At 38.1% G+C, this 20526-nt stretch overlaps 1 long non-coding RNA gene across 3 annotated transcripts; it reads right to left on the bottom strand.

The window, feature by feature from the left end:
* Positions 1-495: 495 nt before the first annotated feature.
* Positions 496-18972, bottom strand: LOC111866434. 3 transcript variants are annotated; one of them, XR_002843146.2, is made up of 4 exons: positions 18746-18960; positions 16483-16612; positions 9533-9617; positions 496-1189 (listed from the first exon to the last, which is right to left on the bottom strand). It is a non-coding gene; the product is annotated as an uncharacterized LOC111866434 (long non-coding RNA). The 3 variants fall into 3 exon arrangements; XR_002843145.2 differs by lacking the exon at positions 496-1189 and having other exon boundaries at positions 7397-9617; positions 18910-18972; XR_002843144.2 differs by lacking the exon at positions 496-1189 and having other exon boundaries at positions 7397-9617.
* Positions 18973-20526: the final 1554 nt, after the last annotated feature.

Below are 20526 nucleotides of genomic sequence, written 5' to 3'. Positions count from 1 at the left end.
ATCTATGTCTACTTTGGTTAACTTCGCAGTTAACAGTTTTGTAATATCCCAGACAGTTCTCATTTCATTATCGGAATTTAATACCTGTTTATTATAATGCTTTCTTTTAGCTTCCCTTATAACGTTTTTTAGTATCTTACAGTACTGTCTATAATTATAGACATATATATAGACATATAATAGACATATAATTATAGGCCTTGAAGAATCATTATAATGATTCTTCAAGGCCTCGTCATTACTATTCCTGCATAATAAGTAAAGATCTCTTTTATGCCTACAAGAGATACTTATCCATGAATTATTATTTGATTTAATTATCCATTCTTTTAGAGGAAAACTTAAATAAAATATTCTGAGAAATAAATTAAGAAAAGACTTATACATTGTATTTACGTGATTAGCACCAAAGACTGAGTCCCAAGTTTCAAAACTCAGCTTATATTTAAAATCCAACTTAGTAGCCTGATCAATTTTTCTTATTTTTTTTTCCCCCCCTTGACACTCTCATTCTTAATAAATGCTTTAACTTCTGTTAAAACAATTAATTAATCATCATGTCAGATAGCCCATTAATTAATGGGTATATTACATAATTCCCTGTAGAGACGCATCAATAAATATATTATCTATTGCAGTTGCAGAACCATTTTGTAATCTTGTTGGAAAATTCACTGTACTCAATAAATTGAATGAAGCTAATAACAAATCCATTTTATTCTTTTTGCTGTTATCAGTTAGATGTACAAAATAATAGGTGGGAAAAAATTTAATAATGAGGAGCTTCATAACTTATACTCTTTACCATATATAATTAGATTGATCAAATAAGTAATGTGAAATGGGCAGGGCATGTAACATGCATGGGGAGACAAGTAATGTCTACTGCATTTTGGTGGCAAACCCAAAATGAAAGAGACCACTGGAAAGACTAGGCATAGATTGGGTGGATATTATTAACATGGGTCTTAGAGAAATAGGATGGAGTGATGTGGGCTGGATTCATCTGGACCAGTAGCAGGCTCTTGTGAATATGGTAATGAACAGGGTTAATGGTGATTATTAGGCCCTGCATTGGTCATGCCATTCATAATTCTTCAGATTCTACTACTCCAGCTGTCTTGAATCTTGAAGTTCATTGTATTAGGCTTTGCTTCATTGTGGTGCTGTTCTGATGTTGATCTGGGTGCTAGGAAGTGAAACATAGAGTGACAATATTATTATGGATCTATGGAATTACAATAACACATGTTTTATGATGCTGGCTGTTCTAGAGTTGAGTGTCATATATTTTTATGGGTTATACAGGTAAGCATGTGATAAATCTGGGGGACAGACTTCATTGAGAGTTAGCAGAGATATTTAGAATTGTTAGGAGAGGTTGGATGTTGGAGGTTGATTGTTGTGGATAGCAGTAGATGAGTAGGATATAATGTATAATACTTCTCCCTCCTAAAGTGAACTTTACTCAAAATGAACCACTGAACCTTTACATGCATTCACTTCAGTGCACACAATAACTTACATGTACCCATTCTGTATTAGATTTGGATTAGCTTCACTACAGTTTTTATAGTATGCATTATGTTGTCTGTCATATAGATATATAATAAACCTAATGGGGCAGCCTGCACAATATGTTCTGCTGAAAGTATGATTGCTGAAAAAATGATTAATGACTGATCCATTTAGAGTCCCATTTTACTGTTTAACACTTTGGCAGACTTATGGGCTTCTGCTTGTCCAAGGTGAAATGTAACCACCATGTGCTCTGAATGAGAATGTTGTGTGCTAGCACAGGGACTAGACTGACTGGCACTTATTTATCTTTGAAGAAGTTATAGGCTAGAGTCCACCTAAACTATGATATATGCAATCTTTGGCCGAGAACTGAGGCTGACTTGATGTGGAGAATAGACATTTAGCTTTAACCAAATGTGTTGGCATAGCAAAAGCGCTCTAGACACATGTTTGGGAGGTACTCACTTTAAGTCTGGGCTGGGACATTGATTGTCCTGAGGATTTTTGTGGCTTTCTATTGTTCCTTCATGTACGTGCAGGGTTTGTATCTTAAGTTAGTTCATAACTGCTTCCTTCCAATTCACCTGTCATCTTGCCATTTTACACAGTGTGCACTAGTTGAAGATACACCCACAAAGAAAACTAACTTTTGTTATTTGCTTAGAGCTGTGATGGTTTGAGAACCGGGTAGTGTAAGGTAATATTGCTTTTTGCTTTAAAAGTGCTAATGACTGCTTCCAGTAGACATGACTGGCCATTAACTTAACAAGTGCTCCTTTTAGGTGGGGGTTTTGTATCTTCTCACAGGCTCCTTCCCAAGTTCATACTGTATGATGATACTGTTTCATAAAACTACTTCACATGTTCAGAATGAAACATTACAGTCCTCTAAAACGAATCAATTGATTGTATACTACACTGAGGATGAGTATCCTAACTGATGCTTTTTGTTGTCTTTCTCTCTGCAAATGTCAGGATATTACTTCAAATAAGATATGACTGCTTCTTTTCAGATTCTTCACAGTTCCTCTATATTCAGTGCTTTGTAACCAATGCGTTATGATATAAATTGCCATTAAATAAACCAAGAAACAAGTTTTTATGACACTCAGACTTACTGGGTTTTATAACACCACAACTATCCTGTGCTCTAGGCATATTCATTATAGGTGTCAATGATATTACGGTAGTTACCTCTTTAGGTGATAGTTTTTTTTTTAATGTTTTATAATTTTCATTGATGACAGTGGTTAGATTCATAACTGTAACCCTTCAAACACTAGTGATTTTTTGTAATAACTGAAACACAGATAGAGTATTCAAAGATGTATGTTTAGCAACAAGTGCTGTCCCTGATATTAAATAAAAGCTAAATATATGCCAGTAATAATAAATGCCTCATAAAGCTGGGTATAGAGCCTGCTCTTGAAATTCTAAATATGTTTCAGATACTCCAACATTAACATGGCATAATGAACCTGTAATATTTGTAGACCTTTAGAGAATCATTAAAGAAGAATAAATAACCAATAATTGGGAAATGTGACAATGAAATGATAATTATTTCTGTACCATTATTAGCAAAGCATTGTTTGGCCTTCAGTGATGTCCATATGTTTGGCTTCAGCTTGTAAATCCATACATTTTCTTGACCCTGTAGGAAGTTACTTTACACATTTACAGTGTCTGTGTAAGTTCCATCTAATGAAATGGTTGTTTTTTTCTGTAGCTGGTATGCTGTTCTGTAAATTCACTTGTATAATGTTAGGCTCCAGAATGTGGAATAGTGTGCCTTGTGTCTGTGAAGGATTGCTAAGATCATGCAGTGTTGGATGTGTACTAGGTATTTATTGTCCTAAGTAGTTATATTAAGAAAGCTATGCTATATCCATACCTCATTGTGATTTAAAAATTCTATAGCTTCTCTTGAAAGGTTTGCTGTGTTTCAAGAAATAGGGTAAGAGTTTCCAACCCATTTTGTTTAAATACTAATATGCATTATGACCAGCAGAACAAGAAAAGCAAATAAGGTTTGTGTTTTATCTGTCAAGTAGCAGGATAATTGTATTGTGTTGCAACACTACAAAATTATGAGTCTCCAAACTGATTATCCCACCATTTACAATGTTAAACACAAACATTAATTTATATTTAATGTTAGGCACAATAGATCACTCTTGTCGTGGTGCAAGGGCCAAGAATGCCCACCCCTTATACATTCATTCGTTATATTTAATGTGTTTTGATGATTATAATTTGAATAATAAAACGTTTGTATTTCCAAATGTTGAAGTATTTGTTGATTTTGAGGCAATGTTAAACTCTCAAGTTATTTGTAACTGTAAGTGCAGATGTTTCACATTATTTCACCCTAATATCTGTTTTTGTTTTTGTTTTTTTTATACTATAACTTCTGTTTTATATAATCTGATTTATTGTATTTTTTACGTCAAGTGTTTTATATGATGAATAGTATTGTATCAGTTTAATAGTACTGTAGTTCAGTGATGTATATATGTTAACCGTGTATTTACCTGATGATAGCCGAAACAGGAAGCAGAGCCGTAGCTAGGCACTGATCTTGATATTTGTTGTGTTGTGAAAGAAGTTGTATCTGTTTTTATATTGGCAGTCAAAATGTTGCACCACTATTGACTGTCGAGTTTTCAAGCATGACATAAAATACCACTAGATCATAAATGGTTAGTTTTAATAGTACTCTAAAGTAGTGTTATAATATTTTCTAAAAGTATAGTGATTTTAATTTCAGGCGAACATTCACATTCTGTATATCATCAGTGGACTAAAAGACCAAAAAGAATTCTTTAATTCCTCCCATCAACAATACATAAAGATGGTGATTAGGATAACTTCCAACGAGGGAGCATAACCAACATTATTTAACAAACAAAGCAGACGTTTTTTATGTTAAATCTTTCAAGAAAAGTTTTCTCCTTATTTGAAAGTATTTTTTCTCACAAAATAAGAAGACTGTGTGGAAGAAGTACTTTTATGTTTTGAGTGCTTAGTCTTTGGAATTGCTGTAGCCAGTACCTTATCTACATTTTGAAAAATCATGTAAGTTAAATTAAAATTTATCACATTAATTTTTAAATCAGCAGTACTCCTGACATGAATATTGGTCCTTTCATAACAAAGTTCTTCTATGACTACATTTTCTTTCATTCAGAAAACATTTTTCAGTGATCCCAGACATTCTGGGGGAGAAGGGTATGAAGTTTCAATCTGTCAGCCCCCTTTCTAAATATGACTGGCTGCAGCTAAGATACAGAATTTGGCACATAAGAGAGCATGTGTGCTGCCCGTTTTTTGGTGTCTCAGAGGTTGCATTGCTTTCAGCTTTGTCCCTTTGCTATGTAACAATATGTGCTTATTGTAAAGAGTAACTGAGAGTACTACACTGCTTATTTTCACTTATTCACACTCTATATTTGATATAGTATACACGTATGTTGTATAAACATTTTATAATGATCATCATTACAAGTAGATTAATTTTAAAGACCTAAGAGATTTCTTTATAAATGTAAACTAGGTTAAATGTCTGTACAGCGAAATTTTAGTGCACTTTTCATTCCAGAGAAGAAAGTGTTTTCCCAAATTGTGTTTCCTTTTTTTATAGTATACTAAAAAGTAATTAATCTGATTATATATTTATTGTTGTATCATTTATAAGAGTCTCCAGTCACCAGTGTTGCTAGCACTTTGTTCAGTTGTGTGAAAAACATTAGTGTCATAGCTGCTTCTATATCAGTGTCTCCCAGACTAATTTGATCATGGTACCCTTCTCATTTCCTGCAATACTCTTTGACATAGGATACCTAATGATTTTATATATTATCGTATTATGGATAGGAGAAACAATCCACACATGTCAGTTGAAACTTGCATGTATTTTGGTCATGCAGTTCATCTTTAAAAACATTTGTTTTTCAGTCTCCTGTTTACTTATGTGGGAGTCTGATAAATGTGTTATCCTTTAAACTCTTCATATTGACTGATAATATTGTAATGTGTTTGGAGTAGATACTTCCATGGTAATGCAATAACAGTAGGCCATTGCATAGAGAAAACTGAAACAACGAACATGTTTCCCCGGAGATGGACAACAGAAGACTCGTTGCATAACAACGGACTGTCAAAACAGCAGAAACGGAACTGTGAGGAATGGTGTTTGGTATCCAGTCCGCATAACACCTATATAAGAGAGTTAGAAACAGAGAGACACATACGAACAAGACAGTCGAGATCCAGCCACAACCAAGGACAGTTGAGGTGTCGCAGCCGCATAAGGCAGTAAAAGTACTGAAGTGGAGGCAGTAGTTGTGATACTGCAAGTGATAGTAACTGTATTCCTGATGCTAAGTAAGTGTGGATGAATGAGTTCAATAAATAATCGTTGAATCTGAAGGCTACGAGAAGTTATTTGTCACGTGACAGACCCAACACGTGAGAGTATATTGCTGTTATAAGAAGAGTGTATTCAGTAATGACTGATGATGAACAGTCTGCACGATTATGATATAGCATTCAGTTCCACTAGGTATTATGTCATATTTCAAGTAAGATATAAAAAAGTATATAAGGTAAGCTGTCTACACAACAATATTCTGTATTTAAAAACAAAGAAGACACTACTGCATCAACATTTCCTTTTATTATGCTTTTATAGATGCAAAATGTTTCGACCCGTGTATCGGAATCTTCTTACATGGGATAGGTCATGCAGTCATGACTTGAGTAATGTCTTACGGAGGTATGCTCATTATTCAGTATGTGATGTATATTAGGTTATTCTTATGAGTGGTGTGTCCAGGCTGCTCCCTGCATTGCTGAAATCACTATGTTGTAGTGGTTCGGTGTAGACTAGACTAGAATGTTATATTTCACTGTAAATTCCACATGGAATCTCCCACATTTTATTTAATATACCTGTAGCATTATATCAAAGATAAAATGAATGGACCAGCAACTGAACACTAGTAATTAGTTGTTTGAATTTATGGGATATTTCATGGAAGAAGTTCATAATTCAGTTACACCTAAATTGTTTGATTTGGTCAAAATGTGCTGTGTGTTTCAGTTAAATGTACAGTCTGAATTGGACTATTTCTGTGTATGTTTTGTACAAGATGTTTGACTCTTCTAGAGGAGCAGTCCTAAGAAACTGAAGTCAGAAAACTTTTCTCATAGAACCTCATCTCATCCCAGTGTTCACACAACACAGTTCAGGACACACTGTTGTAGATGGTTCTAATGCAAGATTTCCCATATTACTGGAATTCTATAAAGTGTCTGTATGGTTCACTAGAAGTCAAATCTGCATTTATGGGTTCATCCATGCAACTCCCTGTACCAGTCTTATGTTGTGCCAACATTTTTCACTTCATCTAAAATCAGATGAATTAGTGAGATTTGAGATTCTCGCAGCAGTAACTGAAAAGTATATCTTCTGGGATGTAAAGCCATGTAGGCTGCTTGAAGTCCACTGATATTTCAGAGGAGCACACTGCCTGTCATAAGGGTTGAAGGGTGAACCAAGAAAGGTGAAGACTTGCAATGGGTGAATGATTACCTGGCGTTCTAATGTGTATAACTCATGTGGGGGCACACAGTAGTGTAATTGGTTGAGGCACTGTGCTACAAGCTGGAAGGTCACGAGTTTGATTCCCGATAAGGTCACTGGATTTTTCAATAAACATAAAGCTTCTAGCCATACTATGGCCCTGGGGTCAACTCAGTCTCTAATAGAAATGAGTGCCAGGAATCTTCCTAGGGGTAAAGGGCGGCTGGTGCATAAGGCTGACCTCACCGCCATCTGTGATCTGACTGTCTAGAAAATGGGAACCTCGACATCTCACAACCCTATGGGACGCAACGGCCTGTTACACAGATAGCTTTACCTTTTTTTTATATACCTCATATGGCATTTCAATGAGAGTTAACATGACTGAATGTTGAATACAGTAGCTGAGTTCAAGATTATGGTCAGCCAGCGCATAATGCATAACCTTGCTTCATGGTACCTCTTCATTTATTTATTGGGGCAATATTGGATAGAAAATGTACACATAATGTGTATAAGCTCTTAGTATGTCAAGTTCACTACTGGTTGGCATAAGTTGATGTGGGCAACTGTACATCTTTTCAGTAACACTTAAATCACCCTATTTCACTGTAATGCCAAAAATATATATACCATCAGTAGTGTACATGCCCTGTACACTCTGCTTCATTACATGCTGTCTAAAGATTTCATACTTAATTTATAAAATGTGATGCTGTGGCACATTATAATATAACATTCACTCAGCCAATTAATTAAGTGTATGTGACTCAGACAGGCCATAAAACTTAAATGTTGCATTCTTTGTTTGAAATTTCTCACAAGTACAAGTAAGAAGAAAAATAGCATATATATCGATGGTATGCTACTTGAAATGTTTGCCTACTTCATAATAGCTTTGACCAAAATACTTGAAAGCAGTGAAAGTTTTAGTAGAACACATTATGTGTTTGTGCTGTACCACTGTCTTATTGGCAATAATTTTTACGTACTTTATACAAGGAATGTTTCCTGAAAGAATAAAAAAATAATTAGATATAGACCACCTTAATAGTACTGTAGTTAATTAGGAAATGTGCTTGAAGGGCAGCCTGTAATTACCCATTCTCAGAGTCGAAGTACGCTGATCTCTTCAGTTTAAAATAATTGAGCCTTAAAGTCTAAATTTTCCCATTATGGTCTTATTTGAATTTGTTCACAGTATTTTCCAATATAAGTTAAAAGTCTACATATAACAAATAATGTAGGGTTGTTCTGGTGTGCTTGTTGTGACACAACATGGAAATGTTTCTAATTACTAATTAACTAACCAGCATACTAATTTTTAAGGTATTATAATTCATTACAACAGCAATGCAGAGAATGCCTTTGACCCATCATGTGCAATTTAACAGTCAGTAACCCAGTATTTGCCACAGGAAATATGGATTTGTGTAGTTCTAGAACAAATGGGATAATATCTCACCCTTCTTTGATCAACTAATGTTAGTAACTCATGAATATTTAAGTGTGAGTTTATCATACAATTATAATTCATTATGTTCCTAATACCCATGAAGTCAAGTCAGTTTCTCTACAGTCTCATTCACATTCACAGGAGTGGACAAACACACATCTCTTGTTGCTGTGCTCTCAATTTCCTTCACTTGAATCATGCTGTTGTGTAAGGCACACAAATCCATACACGGTATTCTTTATGTATCCAACCCTCTCATTAGAAGCAGCACCATTACTTATATTAGTTTACAAGTTTATTGGCCAATATAAATAGTGATTATCTGATCCTTGACAAACTTGGCATTTCTGGCTAATGGTAAACTGGAAACAGAAATATTTTTCTTTTTTGGCCATGAGACATTTAGTTTACAACTGCCATTTTACTTATAGAAGGTCCCATCCATAAAATACATTGTGTTATAATATCTTATATATTCAATGTGGTGGAATGATGTGATGCATAGGACCAGTGTTTTACCATAGTCTTGAAATACGTGCATTAATGCATGAATAAATGGCTGTTAATACCAAAGATAGTGAGCATGCGCAGGTCCTTGAAGACCCATTTCTAAGCCAGTTAATTAGTATCTTCCAGCATGATGGACCATATGCCACATGACATTCATTCATCACATACTTTGTTAACTGCCATATTTTCGCCTCTAAATGCTTCACTCCTTGAAGCCCAAATCTGACCCTGTTGTCCAAAATAAACACATTAACTTCAAGCAGAGGTTATTTACTTTTTATTATTCCTGCAAAGCTTGAGAGAAGGATCTGTTTGTTATATTGTTTATATCCTACAGACCATGCAACCATGGTTTCATGTCAAAATTTAGGCAGTAGTGATTTCATGATATCCTTCACGCTTCGTGTTCTCTCCCTCTCAGCCAACACTGACATGGCTATTAGAAGCAAAACAGTTACCAGAGCTAGTATCACCACAGCAATGACCAGCCTCTTCTCAAGTTTCGTGTTCGGGCTGCATTGACAGTACTGCTCTCGCACCACCCTGCTCAACACAGCAGAAAACAAAATGGTGCAGTACATTCAAACCCTGTCAGAATGATACAGTATAGGTACTATTAACAATCTCTATAGGATTTGCCAGAAATGCAGTCAGGGACTGGACAAATATGAATCACAAGAAATACTGGGGATCCTTAACTGAACTCAGGCAAGCAAAGGGACTCATACGAGGACCCTCTACTAAAAGAGCGAAGGAACTGTTGAAGTTAAACAGGAACCAGCTACGATGTGTGGTAGGACTACTTATAGGACACTGTCACCTCAAAGGACACCTCTTCAAACTGGGACTAAGTAACAGTCCAACTTGTGAGAGGTGTCAAAAAGAAAACGAAACAGACACACACACACATCCTGTTCGAATGTGAGGCCTTAGCTTATTTAAGATTGCGCCACTTGGGTCAATATTTTATGGAACCAAGTGACTATTTCGATGTCCCCACATACAAGATCCTGCCCTTCATTTGAAGTGCAGGATTGTTGAGGGGATAATCAGAAGGGGAGGCACAATAAATCACTGTGGTCGAAGTGCAAGAGCCAAGAAGGCCCACCCCTTATACATTCATTCATACTATTAACAAATGCTTTTTCCTTATGTGCCAGCCATTTATTGTTTTCATGAAATAAATGATACAGCCAGCATTCGTTGCAAATACAGATATATATCGTGCAGAAGATACTTGCTGTTTTTAAGAGAATTTTGTGACACTTCGTATGAAAGCTCAGGATCATATCTTTCAGTAAACGTCATTCTTTTACCATTTGAAGGTTGAAAATTTGTTATATTTTTATATATATTTTTTTGTTNTAAACTATTCAACCATACTTTTATTTATTTTATTTATTTATCTACGTGCTTCCACAACGGCCAAATATAAAATGAGCATGAGCAAAGATGGAAACAAACACACATATTCACACAAAGGAAAGAGACAAAACAATTGAACTAACACAGTACAAATTCAATAAATACAATTGGGCAAACCATTATGCAGCGAAGAAAGAAAAATATACAAAGTGGTTCTTATCTTTGTTGCCCGGGTTATTGCCCTGCCCTTCACGGCGACCAGCGGTTGCGAGGAGCATACGAATTTTGCCAGTGAATCAATATGTCTGCTGGCGGATAACATTTGGAATTAAGGAAAGATGTTAATTTTGTGACCGCTTGACGGTATTATGTTTCATGGCGAGCAGTGCGGTTCATGCGTGCGAATTTTTTTATGATTTGTCAGCAGTAGGCGGCAGCTATCAGGCCCATTAGCCATTTGTTCTCAGTTACAATTAATGCGCAGTGTGTTCGTTCGTTGTGCGGTATACTTCAGAGCAATGTGTATTTCTGTAAGGCACCGAAGGGCTATGCTACAAGCCGGAAGGTCACGGGTTCAAGTCCCGATGAGGTCATTAGATATTTTCAATTGACCTAATCCTTCTAGCCACACTATAGCCCTGGGGTTCACTCAGCCTCTAACAGAAATGACTACCAGGAATTAATTAAATAATTTTCCTGGGGAGTAAAGCGCGGCCGGCGCGTAAGGCTGACAACCTTACCCCCATCTTTGAGCCGATTTTCTAGATAATGTGGGACCCTCAACGTCTCACAACCCTAGTGGCCTTTATGGCCTGGTACAGGGATAGCTTTACTTTTACTTTTTACCGACATGAAATACGGATTTGCTAGAAATTGTCGGCGAAAATTTTGACATAAATTTCGTTATAAAAGAGTTCCCAGCAGACAAAAAATTCACAATTTGATGAATAAACTTAGATCAGCAGGACTCTCAACGGACAAGAAACCAAAATATCAGTTCCAAGTGCTTACTGAGGGGAAGTTAGACAGTATAGGAGCCGGACTTGAACATACACCTTGAAAATCAGTGAAACGTCTAGCTAAACAGACTGAAGTGTCAAAGCGTAGTAAAAGAAGGGCAACCCGATTGCTGAAGCTTAGACCCTATAAAACAACAGAATCCACGCCTTGCAACCGCCGTGCGATCCAGCTAACAAGGTTCATTTTTGCAGCTGGTTTCTACTGTCCGTCGTCAGAGTTGGGATCCATCCGCAATTGATATTATTTTCTGATAAAACGTGGTTTCACTTGAAGGGGCATATGAATACGCAGGTTGTCAGAAACATTGTCCAGTTTCCAACAGCATAGGCAACTGATTGCCGTACACAGCTCCAATGGTACTCATCCATTGCCAGACGAAGTCGGCTATTGCATCAGAAAATTGCGCGTCTGAATGTAACTTTACAAGCCGACTTTCTTCTCTAAGGAAATTCTGAATGTAATAATAGTCATGTTCATTTAATTCTTTTTTACATTACGTGTATTCTTCAGAAATCAAACATAATCTAACAACCAAATGTCTAAAGCTTGTTACTGAAGATAGAGAACTTGGTATATTAAAGGAAATAAATTAAAAAACACAAGACAAGAACAGTCATGTTGTTTTTCAGGACGAGTGGCAGTAGGCTCATAATGCAGGAACAGTGTAGTGGGATTGTCTTGTCAATAGAAAAAATTACCCAGCTATCAATGAACTGCTGAAGACACCTGCTAAGCAGATAACATGTCAATGCGTTAGGGACGCGGAGGGGGACACCTGCACGTCAAGATTAGAACTGCTATCTTTTCAGGGTTACGTAGAGTTATGATCAAAATATATTTCTGGAAAGTAAGAGAAGCAGTGAAGAACTTGCCGTCCTTAGTAACTAATCTTATTTCAGTGTTCTGTAAACAAAGCACATAGATTGGTGTCTAGTAAAAATACTTGAAACCGATGAGATTAAAATTTTGAAATTATTATTTGATCCTTTTTTCCTTTCTTTATTTGTACCGTCTTGGCGTCATTTAAGATATTCTCCTGGAATATGACTCGAAAGACTGAGGAGAACAGAGAAAGACTTATGTTACTTCCTCGTTTGAGATTCGAACCGAGAATCTCTAAATATGTATTAAAACTGTTATTCACATCACTCCACATGTTCTGGTAGTTCTTCTTGTATGTTTACATTTGTTTACTCGGAGGTTAAGGCTTAATTTTTAATTTTGCAAGTAGCATTTACTAGTGCTTGGATGTGACAATGTGTCGGTAGGTCCATACAAATTTTTTGTGGTTGTCTTACATTCTTAAAAATATATGAAAAATTAGGAGCTGAAGGGTCTACAACTAGCAGATTATAAATACATATTTCAGAACACTTTAGTTTATCACCTTCAGCTGATGCAATCAGACATCTCGGCCGCATGAATTCTTTTCGAGAGGAAACAGATTATACTATGGCTGAGAAAAAATTCTTTAAGTCTATTAGATTTGTCACATAATCATGAAAACAGTTGTCATTAACTTGAATGCGGCAATCAGTGTAAATAAAAGTTAAGAAAATCACGCCCACGAAATTGTGGACATTACGTGAGTTGAATATGAAGAGATAACGAATTCTGGTCAGCTCTCATGACGTCGACGTCAATTTCCCTGCTGCGCTCACTTCGAATCCTGTAATCTTGTGCTGTTATTAATTCATTCAGGTAAGTTTACGATTCCGTAATACAGTGCAGTGCAGCTCTTAAATGAAATTCTAATTTAGTCAGAATTCTTTACTGCTTACAGTAATAAACACGACTGTTGTTGAAGCATGGTGAAAAGCGGCCATTCGGAATTGCCCAATAAATTGGCGAGGGAATAATAGAAGATACTTTAATTGTTAGATCGTAAATGTGTTAACTGCTTAAAAGTATCTCAGAATCGTATCCGCTGCGATTAGTATTTTCAAACATTCAGACTGTCGATGCTGACAAGAGAACACACACTTCTCATTGAAGCGGTTTGACGTGTGACTGGCGTGTGGGTGATATCCCGTTCGAAAGGTTACCCAAAATAAATTATTCTGAGATTCTTCGAATTTTTCGTTGGTCCATCCAGGTAATGGTGAAATAATGGTTTGAACATAGAAGTAAGGGGGTTGGTCTAGAAGTAAACACAGAGAAAACTAAGTATAGGTTGCTGTCCCGTCACCAAAATGCAAGGCGAAATCGTGGCATAAAGATAAGAAACAGATGTTTTGAAAATGTGGCACAGTGGGAATGACAATAAGAAATCAAAACCTGATTCAGGACGAAATTAATAAGAGACTGAACTCGGGTAATGCTTGCTACCATTCAGTCCAGAACCTTTTGTCTTCTCGTCTGCTGTCCAAAAACATAACAATTAGAATGTACAAAACTATAATTTTGCCTGCAGTTCTGTATGGATATGAAACTTGGTCTCTGACATTAAGGGAGGCACATAGACTGATGGTGTTTGATAACAGGGTGTTGAGGAGTGTATTTGGACCGAAGAGAGATGAAGTGACAGAAGGTTATAATGAGGAGCTTCATAATTTGTACTCTTCTCCAAGTATAATTAGAATGATCAAGTCAAGGAGGATTAGGTGGGCAGGGCATCTAGCAGAATGGGGGAGAACAGGAATGCATATAGGATATTAGTGGGAAAGTCAGAAAGAAAGAAACCACTTGGAAGACCGAGGCGTAGGCGTGTGGACAATATTAAAATAGATCTTAAAGAGGTATGACGGCATGGAATGGATTAGATTGATCTGGCTCAGGATAGGAACCAGTGGAGGGCTCTTGTAAGCACGGTAATGAACCTTCGGGTTCCATAAAATGCTGGGAAATTCTTGAGGAGCTGCCCTCAAGAAGGGCTCAGCTCCATGAGTAAGTAAATAATGGTTTGAGAAAGACTAGATCCGTCACATAATTTTAATTATTTTACAGTATTGCTACCATATCTTATTCAGAGACGTACACATAATACTGATTAATGTTAAGTAAAGGCAAGTTGTTCCCATGCTTAATTAATTAAACACTATGCCATGAAGACATATGGGGGAGTGAAGGTATAGCTCCACCATTCTTGACTTCGGCACTAGATGGGGTGAATGGTCAGCTTCACGCCCCAGCCGCTTTACCTCCTTGAAATGAGCCCCCGGTACCCACTGACTGGGTGAGGTCTTATCACTGAATAGTAATTAAGCTAAATTCGTGCACTTAAAGGAAAGCAAATCCAGATGACTGCTTGCCCGAAGTGAGGCTTTCCTTTATCTGCTTGCACTATCATATGGCAAAGAAGGGACGCTTATATGTACTACTGCATTTTATCTTCAGTAAATATTTGGCGACTGTCAGAAATTTCGAATTAGTCATAGGCATACGCACCGTCAATCGAATACCTTAAAACAGCAAGGGAAGACTCTTCATACAAGACAGCCTAAATATCTAATACCAGGACTCAAAAGGTACATATAACACATTAAATACCAGAACTCCACAACAATCACATGCAGGGTTCAGCAATCGTGATTCAAACCTGGGAGTTCCCAGGTTTGAATCATGGCCAAAAGACTGTCACGAAATTTGTCTTGTTTCCTTTTAAATTTTAGAAAATGCTGAGTTGGTAGAGTAAAATTGGTCGCAGCTGCTTTCTTCCCCAAACAGTTCCAGACCACATAATTCTACTACATGCTGCTACATAACCTAGGTAACTGATAAAGCCATCTACTTAACGTCACGATCTTAGATTGACTACAGACGTGTTTCGAATTGATAATCGGATTTATTGAACTCTTACAGCTCGTAACTACAAATGGGGATTATGCCGCCATTGTTCTACACACTTCACAATCCCTATAGGGCACACTAGGTCTTCTCAGTCTGTTACAGCCTTCACTAGCCGTTGCTTGGTAGCGACTTCCAACGGCGGACGTTCCCCTTCCTCTGAGTTCCCGAACTGTCCCTGGCCTCAGCTACCAGCTTCTGCAACTCTTAACGAACTTACTGCCTACAGACCCTCTCTCCACTCACTGACTTTCGGCTCGGACTCTACTCGGGATTGACTCGGACGCTACTCGAACTGACTCCCAGGTTGGCGGTCATCTCACACCAGCCCCCTATCCAAAACGGTAGCTGACCCTCGTTATATAGCCTTGGTACGGACCGCACAGAGATCATCGCTTCCAGAAGTTCTTCTATTGTTACGTGCATATCGGTTAAGGCCATTGCATAGCAACGGCCGTATCTGTAAAGCCGTTCCCTAGCAGCGGATGTCTCTGTTGGATTCACAGTTTTGGTTTTCAACACACATGCGAAAATATGAAAGAGTAGCTTACAGAAATACGATGGGAATTTGTAGACTGGAATCATCTGGTTCAGGATAGATTCCGGTGGAGGACACATATAAACATGGTATTGAACTTGCGGGTTCCATAGAATGTTGTGAATTTCTTACCTAGCTGAGCAACTATTAGCTTCTTAAGAAGGGCTCTGCTACACTTAATTATTTTATTAGTTTTTTTTATTGCTAGTGGGGTGGTACTAAGTACCTTGTACTGCGGCCACTTCTGGCCTATTGTACCAGCCCCAGATGATAGGTGAGGGTGATTGGAGTAATTGGTGGAATGAAGATTGGCAGGAAAAACCGAAGTACCCGGAGAAAACCTTCCCCAGCGCCACTTTGTCCACCATAAATCCCACTTCACTAGACCCGGGATCGAAGCCGGGCCGCCGCGGTGGGAAGCCAGCGACTAACCACTTGAGCTATGGAGCAGCCTTATTTCATTAGTTAGTTAGTTAGCTACTTAATTTTCAGGCAAATTTATCGTAGTCGAAATCTTTTCAATAGGAAGCGTAACAGAAACGGTCCACTAAATAGCATAATTATCAGTGTGCAGTTCTGCTAGCCTCATCATTCAGAATGGCTCAGCGAAAAGAAGGCAGACGTCATGAAGCTCTTCGCGGAACTTCTTGATTCCTAGAGATGTTTTATGATACAAAGATTACTTGCACGCACGCTTACGGTAAACTTCGTGTACTCCCCACAGGAACATTGCCCACTCTGCTGTCAGCCAGAACATCACAGCTCTCCGTTGTCCGGGAAGAAGACCCGTATATCGTCAGTTGCGTGCCTTGTCCCGCCATTATTTCGTCTGTAAAAATAACAAAAGTTGTTTTGATACTTGATGATAGTCATTTAGAAGATACTGTTTTGGACCGTTGCTTAGATAGGTCCAGTCGGGGACAATGTCCAAGGTTATTGCATCTGGCTATGTACACTTATCACACGAATTTATTTATACACTTATTGTCAGACGCGGTTCGACTTGTCAGCCGTTGTCATTTCCTCTTTGATCGCAATTCGTAAACCGTAGCAACTTGTACAATTTTTACAATATACGTCTAATCTTCTGCCGGTCACTGTAGCCGAGCGGTCTAAGGTTTGTACTGTGTTCGCTCGCTCGGAAACCGTGATCGTGGGCGCGAATCCCACACAAGGCATGGATGTTTGGCGTGTGAATGCGTTTATTCTGTATTTGTGTTATCTTGTGTTTAGGTAGAGACCTTGCGACGAGCTAATCACCCGTTCGAGTCCTACATTCTGCAAAAATGATCATAAAACCGAGAAATCAGCCCTATGCTCAAAAGTGGGAGCGAGAAGGAAAATAGCCCCTCTCCTATTGATGATTATCTCTTATTTAATTGGAGTTCGAAGGACGCAAATACTTTTGAGGTTGCAGGTCTAAAGGCCACCATACACGTTTTTCAGTACGATTTGTATGCACAGATTTTTGATCTGAATCTAAAATGAAGCTTGTGTTTTGGAAAGTCGAAAGACTTAATTGGTATGTACAGTCTTTGGCATAGCTTGAAGTAAATGTGTCAGCGCGTGATTTTGTCAAGCATATACAAATTAGTCGCCATGCAAGTTCAAACGTGTGTGCTGCTTGCTCAGTTTCTTTTCAGTCTTTACTATGCACCGCATCAATCATGTCGGATCCGCGGACCATTCCTCGTGAGTTTCTTTCGCATTTTATTGAAATATACAAACAAGAATGCTTGTTGAAGATAAAATTGAAAGAATATTTGGATCGTAATAAAAATACTCGGCGTACGAATTATTAATAAACTCAAGGAAATCGATCCAGAAGCGAAAAAGAAATTAATCTTGCAAAAAAATTCTCTCCGTACCTGATTTAGGAAGAACTTAAACAAAGGTAAGAGAATCGACGAACTCTTGTGTTGGGGCTGACGGCAATTACCATCCCAATTTGTAGTACTTCAATGATATGCTCTTTCTGGAGGACCAAGAAACCCACGAAAATGTGTAAGCAATGCTGATTCAATATATTGTCACGTGTATCACTGACTATAGACAGGTTTTAGATTGATGACCATATTTTTTGGACTCTTTGATACAAGTGACTACACTTTACAGTTCACTATTACACATGTATACGCTAGTGTCCACAGTGACGTCTTCAACGCCGACACTTTGTAACGGCTTCCAACGGTGGACGTTCCCCTTCCTCTGGGTTCCCGAACTGTCCAAGGCCTCAGCTACCGGCTTTTCGCAGCAACGGCTCACAACGACCGAATGTCGGCAGTTCTCTAACTCAGCCACTCATCACAATGCCATGAATATATTGTATATATATATATNCAGTAATCTGTCAAGACGACAGGTCCACAGTCTCTTCCAAAACAGTTCCTCCACTTGATGCGATCTAGAGCTTTCTCCTTCAAATGAGACATCTCGCATACATGGTATCTCTGGTTTTGGAAAGAGACTATCCAGGAAAAAAATGTGGTAGTTTTTCCATTTGCTTTCCACAATTGTATATACATATGTATTGATTTTGACCATACACATTGTAATAATAGTTTCTGCCCGTATTGATATATCCTTCTGAAGAAAGAAGAAACATTTTATCAGTCACACTGGACGGAGTTGATTAACCTTTTATAATATTGCTAGTGTGATGGACCAGGATGAACCAAATAAAAGAAAATAAAAAAAATACCAAGAAAATTCACTAAAACCTTTCATCAAGAGTGGAGTTAAATGCGGACAAAGAAGAAGCAGAAAGATAAGAGACATCATGCATGGCTATAAATTGCGTTGCATTTTCTTAATCTTCTTGAGGCTACAGCTCGATTCAAGCATTGACTTGTTTCCTGATAAGATCCTCCACTCCTACTTAGAATGTGGTTCTGTAATATAGGGCCGGACTTTTGCAAGACCTCGAGAAATAACACGTTAACAAACAGACAAATATTCGTACCTCGATCGAAAATCGAAAGCGCGATCTCAGGATTCCAGAGCACTTGGACTGCACAGTTACTGGACCAACACGTTTATTGCTACTTTGACGACGAGGTAATGCCGGTACTACGACACGTGACGTGCTGAACGAGCGGAAACTTTTCAATATGCCCATAGACTTACCAGTCTGGCCAAGACAGTTCAGATGTCTGCACGCAACAAGCCATGGGCCTGACCTGGTGACTGCTGAACGCGACTAGCTCCTTTCATCAAAATATCCAATCTTATCAGTTCACGATTACTCACTGACATTGATGGAAGTTACGTCGTGGACGCTAGTACCGCCTCTGGGTGAAGGGGGGAAGTGCCAGATGAAAGTGATACCTTGACGCAATCTAGACTGGTTAGGAAAGTCAGGGAAGATTATTATTAAATATGCTAGGATGTATCCTGTCCAATTTCATAAGAAATTAAACTGGATAATAAATGTCGGCATATTATCAAGATATTTCCTAGGAAGATGTGTGCAGAATTTACCTCTGGGTTCTGGTAGCGAACATACTAGTATATTAGTACTAGAAATGTTACAGCTTATATTTACTTCTCTGTAAAAAGTAAAGAAATTATGAATTCATTTCGGGATTTACACAACCAACGAAGACGGAACTACAAATAAAGTTCCCGGAACGTCACGTGACTGGAATATGACAGATGGCAAACAGGAATACTTTGTACGTCGGCATTGAGAATTAATTATGGGTAACGTGTCTGACTCACAGTCGAAATATAACTGTTTCGAGTCTGGGACGTGAAAGCGGCTACTGTGACTGATGCTTTTCGTGGTTTTATTCAGTCTGAGCAGGAGAATATCACAGAAATGCTAGAAAACAGACCACATCTGCTTCCCCTTGATCTCACAGAACAATTATTCGTGAACCCACCATGTTCTATTCACCCGACAAGTTTGAATATCGGTAACGTACCAGTCTCATGTTCAGAAGGAGAGCAGTTTGACTCTAGGGTACGGTTGATTTCGTGTTTATATTCCATTCTTCTAAGTCAGGGGTGCTTAATATTTATTGTGCCATGGTCCCCTCTGACAATTCTGTGAAGCCTACGGACCCCTTCTCAGAATGTTTTAAAATGCATAAATTAAAATAAAATATATAGGATTACAAAGGAAACCGATTATATTGAAAAACAAAATATAAATATAAATACTAAGGGTGTACTCAATAGCCAGCTTAATGTGTGCGGGGATATTTTCCCAGGGAACGAAGGGGCAAACTTGAAGTTGACGGCTGACCTCCATCTTCTGCTCAGGTTAAGAATTCGTGTTATTTTATCTCCGTTCCCTCCCTACGTCTTAACTGCAAGAACAAATTTACTGTTTACCAATTGTACTATAAGAACAGGAAAATAAATTCCTGGTTATATCGTTGTCTTTATTATTCAATGAAGAATCATTATTGTCACGTGTATTGGTGTGACTATAGACGTGGTTTGGATTGGTAACTGGATTTATTGAACACTTACACATCGTAACTACAGGCAACTATAGCGCTATCAACAGTTCACTGCAGCACGTACTGGGTTTTCTCAGTCTGTTGTGTCTTCACCAGTCGTTGTCTGCTACCGGCTTCCAACGGCGGATGTTCCTCTTACTCTGGGTTCCCGAATTATCCCCGTGCCTCAGCTACCAGCTTCTGACCACAGCGGCTCACAGGGGCTGGACCACAAGAGCTCTATAACCAACTCGCTCTACTCCAGTGCACTAACTGAACTGAATTAGGTCGATCA

The sequence above is a fragment of the Cryptotermes secundus genome, unplaced genomic scaffold (assembly GCF_002891405.2).
Source record: "Cryptotermes secundus unplaced genomic scaffold, Csec_1.0 scaffold271, whole genome shotgun sequence".
In the NCBI taxonomy this organism is placed as follows: domain Eukaryota; kingdom Metazoa; phylum Arthropoda; class Insecta; order Blattodea; family Kalotermitidae; genus Cryptotermes; species Cryptotermes secundus.
The sequence above is the reverse complement of the archived record's forward strand: the minus strand, read 5'-3'. Positions and strand labels throughout refer to the sequence as shown.